We start from the raw sequence: 18,362 nt of genomic DNA on the forward strand, positions 1-18,362 counted from the left end.
AGGTAGCTAAGGGAAGGCTAGAGCAAGATCACAGTAAGAGTATTAATTATTTAAGGTAACATTGGTGCTATGCCATTACAAAGACAAGCACAAAGTTTAGGAGCAAACAAAAAGCAACTTTTGGTAACGAGGCAAGCAAACTAACTTATGGAAGCTCATGCGGATGAGTATCAGAGTAAGCGAATTAGCTACCAGAGCCCAGAAATATATTCACAGAGGAGTAGAGGGCTAGGTAGAGTCTACTAAATAGATTAACTTCTGCAAGACTAGCTTATACCTAAAATCTGACTATAAAAAGAACTCATAAAATCAAGAAAGATGCAACTCCAATCAGATTGCAAATGAAAAAATAGCTGAAGAAGCAAAAAAGGACAAAACCATATTGTATTAAAATTTCCCTCAAGTTTTCTTCAGCCACTGGATACATGAGTGCATTTTGTCACTGTTACTAGTTTGTTTTTTCCAGCTTGACCTGTTGTGTATTAATAAGAAAATAATATGTCACAGAAATGGCTTTGAAAGTGATCTATATCATCAAAATATTCATGATTTCACAGATTTTTAAGGGATACTTAAGTTAGGATTTCTATGGTAAAAACAAATGATGAACAAAATTTTTCAGTTTTCATAATGAATTATTCTAGTCAGAAACCTTCGCTGGACATAGACTTGGTACATATGCCACCAGGTTCACCAAAAGAAAATTTCATACTGACCTTGACAAACCACGGTCAAAATTCCTCTCAAATTTGAAAGTTCCTATATGATACATGTCTTTTATGAGAATCAGAAATGAAGCTGATAATTCATCCTCTGAAGGATAAATAAAATAAGCAGCTTATTGTGTCAACCACGGAAGTAGTATTTTTATAGAGAATAGTAATAGTAACTGCGAAGCCGACATTGTTACTTTATCTCTGCTTGCTGCAGGGGTCTGTAGATGCATAAATTTATTCCTACCGTAAGTAAGTTCACCAAGTATCTAATGAAAACACAAAATCAAACACTCAGAAACTCTCTCAACAACCCAAAATAATACAGGATAAGTATCAAGTACGCAATGTAGAAATGCGGCATTAAAGAGCTTGTCAACTTTACTTTCTAAGTCACTGCAAATTCAAAATCTAATTATACCTATAAACCATCATTCCACATTCTCTTAATGTTTTAACAAGCTAATCAATTTTTCAGTGTTTGTGGGTTTATTTTGGTTTGCATTTTACCTATATGATAAAAAAAAGACATTTACGCCACCCCTTCAGAGAGCACAGATCACTTCATGCAATATCTTTGTAAATATAATACATATATTCATTGTGCCTGGTAGTTTTCCAATTCATGGCCTTATAAACCAACCATTTCGATAGTATCATGACATCCTTTATAATAATAAAGCTAACACGGTTACAATTGACATTTTTCCTGGATTAATTTGTTCATTCCCTGATCTATACCTCATTCTCCTCTGTTCCGTGTCAGAACCTTTGTTCTACATGATTTTTTTCTTGCAGTATTGATCCTTATTGATCTTAACCTAGTACAATAGTGAATAATTAAATATTTGCTCAAAGAAACAAGCCTTTCCCTCTTTTCATTATGACCTTCCCCTGATGTTCAAACAGTCCCAGCATTAGTGAAGAGTCTTCCTGGTGCAAACTTGACCTCTGTTGTCCTACTTTGAAACCGCACTTGATTTCTGGCAAGAGCTTTTGGAATGTAACAGTGCTGCTTTGTTAGATAATGAAATCCAAATTGTTCTAGAAAAAGGTGCAATTATACAGCGTGTAATACACAAATAAATTGACTTAATGTTACATTATAATGAAAACTGTGCAAAATCCTCTACACAAGCACAATAAAATAATAAAAAGTAATAGAACAGGTAATAGATGTAAAATAAATGCTAAAAAAAGTAGTTCAAATCATTTTCATACCAGTCAAAAGATACTGAGGAGGGCGCATCCAATCACAATAAAACACCAGAATGAAACACTTCTAAATAGTAATATAAATTTTTGTGGACACTTCATGTCCCATGATGTGGAATTGACATATAGTTTGATTTTCTTTTTCCTAATGTAAGCCACAGTTTTACAGTCCTAGTGAAAACATTTTATTGCTGGGGATGTATTAGACATGGTTCATTTCCCTTCTCAGTATGGCTTTAATTTTCCACATCCATGGCTTGACACAGACCCAAACACCAGAAGATGGTTGTCTGCTATAAACTGTTTGGTTTTCTTTGATTGCTTTACAATTTAATCTATACTTCATTCCATTAACCCTTTCTGTTTTAATGCTGCCAAGTCTTCCAGCTCCTTAATATAAAGATAAACTTCCCCCAAACACTTACGTTTCTTCTGGTTTCTCTTTTCCCAATTCTGAGAAATGACATACAGGGGTCTGGGAGGAAATGCTTCCTTACTAGTTAACTTTCCTGAAGCCCTGGGTAATTACAAAATAATTGACTTTTAACAATGAAGAGGATTTCCCTTTTTGCTTCATATAATACATTCATCATTATTCATTCATTCATTGGGTTCAGTTATATTCATACTGATCAGCTGAGCCAAGGAAGTGCCACTGACATTCTAAGTTTCTCCTCAAATCCCTGATCTTTCTGAGGGTGTGGGGTGGACAGCAGGGAGGGGGGATTCCTTTTCCTGGCTGGAGTGTTGTCACATCCGATATCCTGTTCCTTCCGGCAGAGAAAGTGTATATGGGAGGGTCACCGGATCAGCCTGTGCCTCGGGGCGCCTTGCCTCAAGTACAAAAGACTCAACTCAGCTTCTGTTAGTCTTCTAGGTGGCCTATCTGCGGTGACGGACTGCCAGATCGGGCTGTGGGTGAGCCGTGATGCCTGCCTTGAAATGCTAAGTGCTTAATTAAGGACCTTTCATATCAGCTATGGAGGACTCCATCTCCCGTAGCCCTGGGCATTGTACTTTACCAAGGGCTCCCAGGAGCCGGAGCCAACTTTATGGCAGTGACAAGTGGTGACACAGAAAGAGAAACAAGTGGTTTTCCTCTTTTCATAGCCTTCCCCAAATCTAAATATCATCCGACAGCTGACTAGTCATAGTTGGCCGACTCCTAAAAATAGACTTTTTTTCATGTTCAAGGAAATAGAGCAAACTTGTATCTCACTCACAGGCATGGGCGGTGGAGGCCTCTGAAAACAATCTCACTGGCAGCCACTTAGCGGTTGCTCCAAACTGCCCCTGTTCACCTTGCTCAGGAACACAGCCACACCCTGAGTTCACAGGTACTGTTGGTATTTGTCATGTTACCTAACAGCAAAACGACTGACTGCTGACAAGTGAACGGAATCGTTTTCCTCAGCTTTATTAAGGTATGATTAACAAGTGCAAACTAGGTACACATAAGCTAACTTGATGCTCTCTTCAGCAGGCATGGTAATTAGCACATTCATCCCCTCATGTAATTAATTAATTTGTGTTGTCTGTGAGTACTGAAGACTCAATTTCCAGGCAAAGGACCTTAACACCATGCCTTACTACTCTGGACTGCTCTTACACTCCACGCTTGCTACTGTCTCACCAACACATCTCAATGTCTCCTCCCTCTCAACCCAGCCTACTACACTTCAGATCCACTCTGTTGTTTTAGGTTTCACAGATAAGTAAAATGGTATTTGTTGCATCTGGCTTCACTTAGTGGAAGTTGCATTAATGTTGCAGGTGATAGGATTTCCTCTTTAAAGACACAACAATGTCTCTTGGGTGTGTAGAGTCAGTGTGAGTGTGTTTTTGTTATCCATTCACCCACTCATGGACACTGATTGTTTCTCTATTTTGGTTTTTGTGAACCATATTGTAGTGAACACAAAGTGAAATGTAATTAGTTTTAAAGCAAACTACAGGAGGAACATAAACTCTCTGCACATCTGATAGGTTAAAATACAAAGTTTCTCATTCATCAAGAAGAAAAACATATGGTATCATTAGTCATCATCGATAACAAAATAATTTTTAAACTAAAATTTTAAGCTAAACTATTAGCAAACTATTTAACTATGGTATAAAATGAACGGATCCTGGCAAAGGGTTCTGTCTCTATCAAACAATATGTTTGGCATGCACGGAAAGATTGATTCATTGTAACGGAGATTCTTAAACAAATTTGATTTCTAATCTGTTCACTGAGAGATTTGTATGTATGTATAATTGTCACACAGGCATAAATATATGTAATCATAGATTTTGGGCTGTCATTTTATAGCAAGTATAGTGTTCAATATAAGTAATAATTCATGAAATTTAGGCTCTGGATATGGAAGTTCCATATTGATGCCCTTTTGGTTATAAATGATCAAGTTAATGGAGGTATTGAGGTGGAAGGTTATAATATCATTTTGTTATTTGTTTCCAGGATGAGCAAGAGAGGACCTTTTGACAGCTTACTGCTTATACGTCTTCATATTTCAGGTTTTAATATTATATATGCCATCATCAAATTTCAATTCTTATTCTTTGATATACTGAAGAAAAATTATCTATTTTAAATGTGAGTTTTATGTAGGCACATGCTTCATTGCAGACCTCAATCTCTAGTGCCTTAGAGATCTGTCATAAACATAATTCATAACATTTTGAGTTACAGAAATGACCTGTACAAGTCAAAGCAATGTCTGCTTCTAAAGCAAATACTCCCCCGACTCATACCTTTCAGACAACAGTTCTTTACAGTGAAATTTCAAAGCCCATAAATCTTACCCCATAGATGTATCACTGGCTTAAAATCTACAGAAAAGGACATCTGAAGATCAATTACAGCAAATAAAAATTATGAAAAATATCATGTACTTGTAGGCAACAGTTTTCTTCTACAGTAAAATTTTATGATGGAAAACCACTTTCCTAAGTAGGCCAGGACACAAGTATGATGCTCTAGTATCATACTCCATGCTAGTAGCCATGGGAAGGTCTGAATTTTTAACTGAGTTGAGACCACCTGGCTTCCAATTTAATAATATCAAGTAGCACAGAACACATGAAAGACTACTGAAAGCATTAAAGAAAATCAAACAGGAAAACACCTCAGATGCACACAGCAAACCAATCAATATTTCTTTTTTTTTCACTTCTAGCAGAGACAAATAGTAAATTTCTAGTTTATCTTAAATATACTTTATTATGTTAGAAATATGAGTACTTGATTCAAAAACTTGAGAGACACAGATGTGTGTCTCATTATACAGACATTTCAAGGGCTATTTTATAATTGGAATGACCCAAATTCCTTGTCTTTAATGCTATCAGAAATCAGCAGGGATTAGTTTAGATTTTTGGCCTCTTTTTGGTTTAATGATGTATATATATTGGATTGAACAGTAAATATTTGCTACAATAATTTTGACTTAGCTATGTATCAAGATCAAAACTATTGGTCTAGCAGAGTAGCTCAGTAAGTAAAGACATATCCTATGCAAGCCTGGAGACCTGCATTTGATTTCCAGAGACTATATAAAGGTGGAAGAAAAGAACAAATTTCACTAGGTTGTCCTCTGACCTCCATATGATGCTCTGACATGCTTGCATGCACGTGCACACACACACACACACACACACACACACACACAATCATTTATTCTAAGTAGAACAAAATTTTAGTTCTGTGGTCATAAATGTTGGTTTGGTTGGAGCTAAGACTAGTGATATACATATGATTTCACAATATTTGTTGATTTTTTATTGTTTTATAGTTTCCCTTATTTATACATTTTATAATGATCATCTCACAATCTTCCACTATGGTGTATCCCCTCACCCCATTTTCCACCCAAATCTACTTGACTTCATGTTTTCTCTTTTTCTTTTTCCTAATCAAATAACTTCCTAAATGCTTGAAAGAATTAAACTTTGTTCTGGGATTAGTATATGATGGTTTGGTACTACAGAGATAGATGTAGACAAGAATTCTAACAAGAATTTGTTAGATATCTAGACAGTTAGGTAAGGACAACATAGTGAGTAAACTTTTGAACTTTCCGAGAAACGTGTAGGTTTACCATTTGTATTAGCCACCATTTCTAGGACTCATTTTATCAACCATGTCTGACCTCTGCTGTGGGCTTGCATCATTATTACCCACTTTCAGAGTCTCCATTTGTCAATGATAGAACAATTCTGTGACACAATCAGACCTTGGAACTTTTAAGAATAAAGCAAAGATTATGTGAAATGTTTCAACTACCCACAATAATGGATACTTATACCAGCCATAGTTGTACTACTTAAAATACTGAATTATTTAATAAAAAATAAACACAATGTAGGATAAAGTAATTACGAAAATTCAAATCATGTGTTTTTTCACTTTTAATTCATGTGTGTTGTAAAACAGACTCGATTTTTGAATGAAAATATGCAAATATTTAACATGACTATGCTTATGATATTGAATATTGTTTAGTTTACTTATTAGATATTTACTCTTAAGCTAAAATAATTTATGTGGAATTTAACATGATCCTCTTAAAATATATGCCAAAAATGGGAACAAAATACAATCTTTGAATCATTAAATTATTTATTTTTATTCACTGATCTTTTATAAATAACCGCTAAGAGAGAAAAACAATTGTTGGATATTTTTAACTCTACTTACAAAAATTAATTCAGTTTATACCATTTTAGATATTCACAATACAGAATTGGGACACTTGGAATGGTTTACTCTGTAGAGAAATATTGAACATATGAAATTACATAGTTTTTTTGTTTGTTTGTTTTTGGAATGGCGTAGTACTTTTTTCTCAGATCAAATTCTGGTAAAGAAATAGAATTCTGAGGTAAAAAATTTATTTCAGAGGAAAGAGAATAACACACAAATCAAGAGAGAGAGAACTAAATAGATTATTGATGACTCAAAGATCCAGCACCTGCACTCAGCCAGCAGTGTGAGGCGACGATTATTAACTACAAAACGGTGGTCACAGCATACGGGTGAATAAGCTATCACCATGGAACTGAGGGTGGGATGGCCTTCCACTGGAATGTATTTTCCTGCAGCAGGTTCTACCTGATGACAGCTACAATCAAGAGTGGCTGCAGGCAGCTGCTTTGCTCCAGGCCGCATTCAATTATGTCGGACTGCATTAGTCCCTGGCGAAGCTGTCACCTTCTACCCTGTGAAGTGATAGCGTGAAGAGGCTCCTGAAGTCTCTCCAGTCCCCTGCTTTGGGTTTGGGAAAGAGGAGGTGTAATGTGGGCAAAAAAGACCATTAGTACTCTGGTTGCTTGCAGCATTCATTTTGCTCTCAGAGTAAGGAGGGGAAAAAAAAACAGCTTAGGTGAGCAGGATTCAGGAAGTTGTCTGGTGATGGATAATTGCAGAGTTATTTTTCTCTTCCACAAGTAGTTTCTTTTTAGAAGGCAATGCCAAAAGAATATCCTATTTTCATGATTTGAGTCATAGTCATGGTTGTTCACATTGCTGGAAAGGCTGCACTGCATTGGAATACATTTTCTAATGTATTATATCCCCAAGGATTCTTAGCAGCCAACATAAATTGGGGGTTCTGATCAGCAAGTACGGAACATTTGACTTCTTTTTCCTAAGAGTTCCAGAACTTTTAGATCCCATGGAATTTTGAGATTTCTTTCTGGAGAGAACACCTGACTTTTGGAGCTAAATCTAGACAAACTTTATTATCAATGTTATTGTAACTGTGTGTTTGGGAACATAATGCACCTTGATGATTAACCATTCTAGAAATGTCTGCTATGTTTACCACGTTACAAGCAATCTCCAAAAGACAGTTATGAGAAGAGACTTTACAGATCTAGTTCATGTTTCCCTGCTTCACAAAGGAGATGAATTTGCAAGTGGAATGGAGTGGAGTTTAAGAACTCATTAGCTGTCCATAGCCTGTCCCAGTTAGATTAGCAGGAGTTGCTTGCTGAAAGCAGGGACAAATTCTACCATCAGTGTGTTCTGGGGTGATGTCCATTCTGAAGGCCACATTTAGCCTCTTTATCTCTCTGTTTCTCAGTTTTCATGTTGGAAATGTGGACATGGCTACAGAGAGAATATTGGAAAAATGTTTTGGTCCATAGAACATTCAAATAATATCAAAAGTAGAGGGAATCCAAATGCTCCAAACTATTTCACTTGAGTAGAATTCTTTATTTTTGTCCAAAACCATAAAACATCTTAGCTCTCTGTTGGTAGCTTTGGGTGGTCTGAAGCATTATCATGACACCCACTAATTGCTCAATAAGCATTGGCTGAGATGCATCATGGGGCCATGAGGGCACACGCTTCTTTTGTTAAAAACAAACAAATGAAAACTTATCTTTATTTAATTGTATGTGTGCCTTTATGACTGCATGAAATTGCATTAGAATTCCCATGGAGGTCAAAAGAGGACCTCAGAGCAGGTCTTACAGGCAATTGTGAGCCACTCACATAGGTTGTGGCAACCAAACGCCGGTCCTCTGGAAGAGCAGTAATTAATTGATCTTAAGAACTAAGCCGTTTCTTTCCAGCCACAGGGAGCAAACCTTTTCATGTTGAAATTTATAAATTGGTATTCCTTAAGGTATGGATTACTGTGGAATTCCTCAAACAGAGCAGGAGATCTCACAAGCTTAGCTTTGTTGAACTGTTGAGATCTACTACCTCAGTGACTCAAAAATATTAACTCTTTTTATTGTTATTGTTATTAGTTACATTTTATTAACTCTGTATCCCAACTGTATCCCGCACCCTCATTTCCTCCCAAACCCTCCCTTCCTCCCTCATCTCCTCCCTGCCCCTTTCCAAGTCCACAGATTGGGGAGGACTTCCTCCCCTTTCATCTGACCCTGTTTTATCAGGTATCTTCAGGATTGCCTGCAAAGTCCTCCTCTGTGGCCTAGCAGGACTGCTCCTCCCTTGGGAGGTGGGGAGGCCAAAGAGCCTGCCATTGAGTTCTTAAGTACCAAGACTTCCGGACCAGTATGCCATTATCTCTCTGGCTTGCTATGAGGAGCTGTGCAAACACCTCACCTCTCCATCAGTTGAGCATCTGGCTTTGAGACTTCATCCTGCTTCTGGTCCTTTGTACTTGAAAAGGATCAGAAACATTTCACCCTGCTGAAAGGAGAAGCCATTCTTGTGACTCCACTTGTTCTCAAGGCTTAAGGGAAATTCATCCTCTGCCTGGACTTACTTGACGACTTACTTTCAAAACCAAACTCCCACTAAGGATTTTTAAAAGTTTCTTTTGCAAACAGTCATATAGAAATTGTTGGGTGAGTTTTTTTCTTTCAAATTACATCTTTCTTGTTAATCAAACACTATGTTTTGTCTTATCTGAACTTATGGCCAGTGTGAAGTTGGAGGAGTACTTATATTCAAAGCTATACATGCAAAGGTGATACAAGTTAAAAAGAGACAGAAATACACATTCTCTATAGTCCACCCTAACTGTAAAAAGAGCAATTTCTGACACCTGAGGTATCCAGACCTCCCACTCTCACTGACCCAACTTCCACACAGCTTGATTCCACACCTCTAAATCGAGAAGAACCACAGGTAGGAAGCATGCTGCTCTGTCTCCTTCTCAAAGTAGCCCTTATGGCCCAGTTTGCCATTTTTTCTGATCAAACATGACAAAAATAGCTCCACAGTTTATCATTCCAAAGAAGACAATATAAAAGATGGAGCACTGACCCGAAGAATCAACTGAGCTTATAACAGAGTATGGGCCCCTGGCTCAAAACCTCTTCCTACAGCGACCGCACATCAGAAATCTCAGCCTGAAACCATAATGTCTTTATTTTTTTATTGTTGTTGTTGTTGTTTTTCCTTTTAGCACCATAGTATAATTTTCCAGCTGCTAGAAAAGCCTAAACATGCCCCTTTATCTTAGAAAAAGAAATGTGATGCCACAGTTAATAGAATGAGACTTCTCTGTGTCTCCAAAGTAAGAAGCACCCAGCAGCACATAGCTTTATGGAAGGAAAGATGCGTGCAGTGGAAAAGGCACCACATTGATTCTCTGAAGTCCTTTTCCCTTACATCCAAACACTAAAAATAACTTGAAAAAAATATATCCAACTTTTGAAATAAATTCCTGCTATTGAAGTACAAAGAATTCTGTTTCTTTCTTTTTTTTTTTTCTTACATCCTGATGGTGTTAACAAACCATGACACTCAGACCTCTTACCCACCAAATCCAGGTGTCCTTAGGAAAGGCTAACGGCAGCTCCCCCATGGAGGAGAAGAGGCAGAAAGAAGCTCCAAGTACATGAAGTGGTTGGTGCTTTAAGACAAGGGGGGAAACATACCTGGGGAGTGAATCAGGAGGCCAGACTGTCTATAGTCAAACAGCCATGATTAGGGGAAGCTAGACCTGGACATACTGCCAAAAGTAATGGTGAGAATGGAGGCAATGTGAAACTTACTGGTAGTTAAAAGGAGCTATAGGGTTCCCTGTGAGAGCCACTTACATTGTTTTCTAGCTTGCTTGGTTCTGTGTGTGTGTGTGTGTGTGTGTGTGTGTGTGTGTGTGTGTGTGTGTCTACCTAAAATTCCATAGCCTTGACCATGTATCTCAAAAAGCATTATAGAAATAAGAGTGAAGTAAGTGCAGAGATGGATGGGGACCGGTGTGATGACTCAGCAGGGAACAGCATCCCAAGTCTGAAGACCTGAGTTTGATCCCCGGGTCCTACACAGTGAAAGGAGAAAGCCAGTTTCTACAAGGCTGTCCTCTAACCTCCACACACATGTCATGGCAAGTATATGGCAAGGGTAGCTTTCCAGTGAGGAAAAGGAGAACAAAGCAGTACAAATGGTTAAAGGGGAATAATAAAAGAGGAAGGGGTAAATTTCTGTCGGGATCAGAAAGCAGGTCAGAAGACATAAACAATACTAAAGATTCTTTGAAAAACAATGCCATATGGGCATCTACTACTATAGAAGCTTACACACAGAAAGAGACACACACTTGCACAGGCAGGCATGTATGCAAGCACACATAAAAGATATAAAAAGTGTAATAAAGTTTATTATTTAAAAAAAGGGTGGTTCCAGAAATGTGATCAGTATATAGATATAGGTCATGACATGAATATTATTCAGCCCTAAAAGAGAAGGAGCTTGTCATGTAAGCAAAATATAGATGTACTTAGACAACATGACATTGAGTGAAATCAGACAGAAAAAAAGAGAACGTATGATGTCTTTAAAATGTGGAAGTTACAAAACTTTGCCTGGATGTGGACTAATGACTGGCAGAGGTTGGGAAGGTGGGAGAACAGAGTGTGGAGAAATTAAGCTTGATTAGATCAGTGAATACCACATTCATGTATTAAAATAGTATACTCAACCACACTTGTATGTATTGTCACATGCTAACTAAAATTAAATAGTCACAAAATAACTTTTAAATTATTGCAATGAAGGTAACATCTAAAATACCATGAATACATAAATATACAGTGTAAATGTAGACATAATTATTTATTTATATAATTATATATGTGATTATGCATGCACTGTTATACTTATATAAATATAGACACAATTTCAATATATATGCTTATATCTTTTCTATGTTTTTCACATATTCTTACTTTTCATGCTAATCAAGAGCTGTGGGCAAAGTTAATATTTGCTGGGAGAGTTTTCAAAGTATTTACAATATATAAAATTACTGATGAATATTAATTCAATAATGTATTAAAATATGTAAGACAGATTCTTGAACATAGTGTAGACATCTTTAATGAAAAGCAGCAGTGCACTTTTAGATGAAAATGTTGCTTTACAAAGTTGTATTCCCCCATGAAATGTCATTTGTAAATGTAACTATGTGCTTTACCCAAAGTGCCCAAAATATAAGGACAGTGGCTTTTAAGATCATGAACATTCTTATTCCCTGGAAGTCTTTAGGTATATGAATGGAGGTATGGATTGAGTATTGATATGAATCTTTAGTGGGGTATTAAGCTCAGCTAAGAACACAGAAATCAAATTCCCCTGGCCAGCCCTGGTGAGCAGCCATCAAAGGTTTTCATCACTGGATTGTGAAGAGACCCTTGATTAATCTTGTGAAGGTTCGTATAGCCTTAGCCAGTGGCTGAAGAAATAAGCCAGGATGATCAGAGAAACCTGCACCTTCCAGGAAGTTCTCAAAGGCACGATTAGTGGAGACTCCTTAAATATAAAAAGAAAATAGTTTCAATAACAGTCATTACCTTTGGACAAAGCTAAACAGTTATGAAAGGAAAATTTCCTAGTGAGACAGGCACAAATCCCCCCAGGATGCTTTTCATTGCCTTTTCCTTCCTTAAAGATGATTCATTTAAAATATAAACAGTAAGCAAATGTCAATTCAGAGAAATGCTTAGTAGATATTACACTATGCTATCACTTTGAGAGTTTGACTCAGTGTGAGTAGGGGATAAAAAAAATAAGCCATTATTTTACTTACTATGTTTTATATTTTTAAATTAAAATATAATTGCATCACCCCTTTCCTTTTCCTCCCTCCAACCTCTCCCATGTTCCCTCACTTCCTCTCATATTGATGAGCTCTTTTTCTTTATCATTGTTTCATAGAGAGAGAGATACACAAGTATATAAATACAACTGAGTCCAATTTTGCTGTTTGTGTGTACATGATTTCAGGGTTGACCGCTTTTGACTGGATAGTCAATGAGGAGGCTCATGCCTGTGAGAAATTAATTCTCCCTCTCTCAGCACTCATTAGTTGCCTGTAGTTCTGTGTCTAGGAATGGAACTCCATGAATTTTTCTGGGACCCATGTTACTGTATCTATTGATACTGTTGTGTTTAAATCGGGACTTAACCTATGCAGTCATTTCTAGAAGAGACACTCTTAAAACAGATTTCCTGGTCTTCTGGCTCTTACAGTCTGTCTTTGCCCAACCCCCTTTCTTTAGTGTTCCCTGAGCTTTGGGTGCAGGAGTTGCACAGTGGGTGATGATATGATGCGTGCATGTCCTCTGTGTTGGTGTTATGTAACACTTCCTTCCGAGATTGAAACATTCTATCCTGCAAGGAAAAATGGCTTCAAGGGGTCCCTGAAGCGGACCAGATTCCCTAGGCTCTTGGTTGCCAGAGCAAGCAATAAAAGCAGAGTCCTCCCTTCTGTGAGCTGCCACTCATGCTGGGGTGGGCTTCTGCAGTGCAGCTCTCTTCGTGTCATTTCTGCTCCTGTAGGTAACATCTCACCCATATTCCCCCCTATAAGTAACCCCAATAAAACTCACTGGCTTGTCAAGTTGGACTGCGGTATCTGTTCTTTGGTCTATCATGGAATCCCCGTTTAGAGTGGGTAGAGGTGGGTGAGGCATCTCCGCAGAAAAAGCTTTATCAAAACACAGCAGTTGCGGAGTGAGAATGACAGTGTGCACGTTAAAGCCAAAGGAAAACTTCCGTACCTAGCTTTGTAGTGGTTCTGGGTAACTGAGCTTACAGTCTCAAGCTTGTCTAGCAAGTGCTCTAACCACTGCGCGAAGTCCCTAACCTGAAAACAAGTATTTCACAATCTTTCTAATGACTAAATGTACAATTCCCTTTTATGAATGTATATTTTTTTTCCTGTTTAGGTTGAAACTAAGAGCAGTCATCTACTTTAGAGATATAATCTAACAGTCCTTCACCTCAAACCTGGGGACAAATGGATTTTTCTGTTTCACAATTGCAAAGTTTAAGGTGTAATGTACATGATTGCTGTAGAAAACCCTCTTCGGCTTTAGGCTGGATCATCATGGAACACACTTATGCTTCTTTCGGGAATTGTGTGAATATTTATAACAGGGATAAATTAAGCCACCTGCCACCAAAGTTATTGACACTGAATACATTTTCTAACCATTAGGGCTCAGAGAAGTTCCTAGAGTTTGGGAGTTAGTACTAAAACTTACATTTAATCCATGACTACTTTTTTTTTAAGGTTTTTTTTTTCTTTTTTTTTTTGAGACTGGAACTCAAGTTCACTCACTCACGTGAACTTCTGCTCCTCACACATTCATTCATTCAGGTCTGCAGTGCTGACACTACAGCCTAGACCTCTATGCCTGGCAAACTAGGACCTTTACTAGTTAATTTAAAATCAGCAACTTTATTCTTGACCCTGTGTGTGCCTTAATCTCTTGGGAGTTCCCAGATACTGAATGTGGGACACTTTGTAAACTCATATAGAACAGAGGAGAATAATACATTAAAAAATAAGAAAGAGGAGGAACTATAGGAAGAAGGAAAGAAAAGAAAAAGAGAGAGAATTAAAGGAAAGAAGGAAAACAAATGAGAAAAAGAAGAAAACACAGCCGAATATGCCCTGGCTCAAAAACATCTAACACTCTAATTATAACTTTTCAAAATCAAAATTAAGAGCAGAGAACCTTCATGAAAGTATTGATTTTACAAACCCAGGAAAAACTCAGGAATCTACCTCAAAGCATTGCCCACGTGGCAAGCTGGGGTTGGCTACCCAGAGGCTATTTAAGCTGTGGGCTGGCTTTCCCCAGGGTCCGATGATTGTTCAAGGTTCCTGAATAAACTGCATTGAAAAAAAAAATCTTTAAATAATATAAAATTTAAAGTATAACTGATTAAATTTGCATTAATATGAAGACAAAAAAAGAATTAGAACTCAAATGTTAAGCAGATAGAACAAATGCAGTGGATCCTGGGGTAGGTGGTTATAAAAACAAACCGACACAATTTAATGAAGGTCAAATACCCAGAACAGAAACAATTTCGCATATACATGGAGGTAGGGGACAATCCAGTGAGTTGCTCAAAACCCAGGCTGGGAATCTGAAGTCAGGATGCAGACACCTCTCACAGAGAAACACAGGTGGGAAAAGTTTCACATCTTAGTCCTGCTTCGACTTGACTTGCCGTGATGGGGGAGGGGGAGTGAGGATGGGGCTGAGAGGAAAGGAGGGCTGAGATCAGGCTGTAAAGCCATTAAAAATAAACAAACGAACAGATAGATAGATACATACGTACATATATACATACATGATGGATAGATACATAGGAATACATTTTTAACAAAGGAAAAAAAAACTTGCACAGTTTGCATCCCAGCTTTTTCCTCTTCCTGAACAAAGGATGAATGAACAGCCAAGTCAGGACAGAAACTCATACCAAGTGCACATGTTGAGGTCATACGCATGTCCGCCTCCCAGGGACCGACAGTGCTCGTTGGTAAGCTTTACTAAAAACGCCTTCAGACCTCTATCCCATCATTTCCCACCTTGCCATTGGCCTCAATATAACTATGAGAAAGCAAGAGAGGAGAAAAACAAGGAAGTAGGAGGTGAGGCAGAAAGGAAGGCTCTTAGGACATAGGAATATTTCTTGGAGCTCCCTTGTAAAATTTACTCATTCAAATCCTATCGGCTGCTGCGACTTTTCTGATTCTTGTACTTGTTTAAAAAAGCAAAGTAATCATGGTAACAACGGGAGTACTGTTTATTCTTGGTCACTGAGTTAATCGGCTCTCACAGTGCATGAATGTGATGGGCTGTGAACTGAGGACATTATTCATCGGATGTTTTCCCTTTTTGCCTTTGGCAAAACTTCCACCAGCAGTGATAAATAATTCCATACCCCTAAGTGGATATTATTATTATTATTTTCAAGTGTGAGCCACAGCTGGCTCTCAGCCTGAAAGCTTGCCCTTCGCAGATGCTGGGCTAGCAGAAACTTTTATACACCATACACGCTAAAGTTACATCACAAATTAAAAAGTAAATAGGGGCCAGGATTTATTCTGTTTTGTCATTAATCTCTGGACTCCACTTCTATTTTTATGGCTTCCTTTAACAGACAGATTTCCTTCAAACCCTGGTGCCTACTGACTTCACATTGCCTGCCGCTCCCTCCCCCCACCCCCGCTAGCCTCAATGCAATAGTCTACCTGTCCTCGGGTATTAATTTCAATCTCTTGCTTCTTTATCTCATCAGAATGTACTCTTCCAGCCTGTTAACCAAAGTCCTGTAGTAATGAGGCCCAGTTACTTCACTGGGTAGCCAAACACCTCCAGATAGATCGTGTAGTGCTTTGGCTTCTTCCCGCCCCCCTTTGCTGAAGTCAGCTAAGGAATAAAGAACTAATAAAAATGCTCAACTTAAAAAAAATTGGAGACGAGGTGGAAGTGCCACCAAAATTGTACCTTATCCTGGTTTCTATCGCTGGTTGAATAGGATATTTATTAAGCTTACAACACTGAGCACATGGTAGTTTTGAAGTAACACAGTCTTAGTGAAGTGTTGGGATCATGTGTGTACCCATCACAACAAGTCTGTGCTGGAGACTGAACCCGGTGCATGATAAGCACTCTGCAAACTGAGCCAGGTTCCCAACCCCTTTGGGAGAAAACAGTATTTCCAGGGTTACTAAGCAAACCTCCCTACGGAAACAAAAGACTCTTCTGAGTATGTTTTGTTACTATCGGTTGAGAATTTCACCTGGACATTAAAGCATGGTTCAAAAACATAATTTCAGCATGCTTTGAAAAAAAATCAGATAAAACAATTAGAAGTGTCTGATTGGTTGAATACTGACAAAAAATCATCATCGATATTTTATGGGAAGTTTCATGGTAGAGAGGAAGTAGTGGGCGTTGACTAAAGAAAATCAAATTTTGCTTCCACATCTCCTAGTAAGTATTTGAACAATCTTTAAAATAGACGACTATTTTTAGATATTGCATTTTCAAATACACAAATAAGGGAGTGAATGGCCCTGAACTTGTCAATTTTAATTACCATGAATCTATAAAATAAGGTTGCTGTCCACAACAGCATCATAGTGCTTATAAGACAGAAAATTTAGATGCCCCAAACTCATCCCAAGGGAGTCAGTAGGTAGTTTCTGAAATAGAGATTGAGAAAAGTGGCTGACCACAGGGAATCAGAGATCAAAGTGATGTTCTCACCCCTCCTCTTTGCCTAGTTCCTTTCGGATCAAAGGGATGGTGGTGTCATGAGATCCCCGGGTGCTGGTAACACTGCCCCAGGCACAAAATGCCATCATAACTCTTCATGTCCATTACAAACCTGAGGTCACAAAACAGCAAAATGGAGGAAGGAAAAAAAAAAAAAGAACTGTAATTCAGTACTACCGAGCAAGGTACTCTCAAAGATGATTTCCGAAGAGCTGTGGTGTACTTGCAAGGACTTAAAGACTCGCATGGAGGACACTAGCCCATCCCTACACAGGAACGAGGAAACCAGAGGGAAAGAAATTGTTAAAAAGCATAAGGAGAGAAATTAATTTTTAATTTAAATTATTTTTAACATTTATTCAATTTGCATCACAATTGTAGCCCTTTCTCTCATTTCCTTCCGTTCCCACCCTCCCTTCCTCTTCCCCTCTATCCCCCTTCCGTAGCCCTTTTCCCTTACCAACTGACCCCAGACTATCAAGTCTCATCAGGACTGCCTGCATCCTCTTCCTCCGTGGACTAGAAAGAGCACCTTGTCGGGGGAAGTAATCAAAATACAGGCAACAAAGTTCATGCAGAGGCATCCCCTGCTCCCTTTACTAGGAAACCCACATGGAGACTGAGCTCTGTGTAAATGTGCATCTATTGGGTGAACACAGCTTTTTCTGAGCTGTGGGCCTGGGTCCTCTCCATTCATGGTCTCTGGTCGGTGCATCAGTCTCAGCAGGACCTCTGGGCTCAGATTTGCTGGCTCTGTTGGTCTTCTTGTGGAGTTCCTGCCAGCTCCAGTCCTTGTATATCCCCCTTCTTTCATAAGCCTCCGTGAACTCTGCCCAAAGTTTGGCTGTGAGTCTCAGCATCTGTTTCGATCCCCCTGCTGGGTGGAGTCTTTTTGTAAGCGAACATTAAAGATATGCCAACCACCAAAGCTCCATTAACATCGAACTTTGAGGAGATGGCGTTTACAAATTGTAAAGAACTGGGCCAGTGATTGTTAAATTTGAATCATATCGCCTTTCTTCTCCCCAAATATATTTTGTTTTAATTTTGAAATTTAAAAATAAAATCATTACTTTACAACTAAAGTTTTTAAAACCGGGGCAGAGGAAGAGGAAGAAATGAGTTGGCTCAACTCTCCACATGCTGTGACTCTGAGAATGCCTTTAACTCCCCTGAGCCCCACCTGGGTTCAATTTGTTTGAGCATGTGTGCTAAGTAATCCCGAGGAACATATTCCAGATTACATGTTCTAATGATTCTGATAAGTAACACACGGTGGCTATTTTCCTCAGAGCCATATTCAAGTGACAAAAAAAATAAAATAAAATAAGCAGTAAGGGAAATTAAATTTTATTTTTTTATAGCACAGGTCTGACCTTTATAAAAACTACTGAAAATCTACTGATGCAAAGCCGAAGA

Source organism: Meriones unguiculatus, chromosome 16 (genome assembly GCF_030254825.1).
Source record: "Meriones unguiculatus strain TT.TT164.6M chromosome 16, Bangor_MerUng_6.1, whole genome shotgun sequence".
NCBI classification, from domain to species: Eukaryota; Metazoa; Chordata; class Mammalia; order Rodentia; family Muridae; genus Meriones; species Meriones unguiculatus.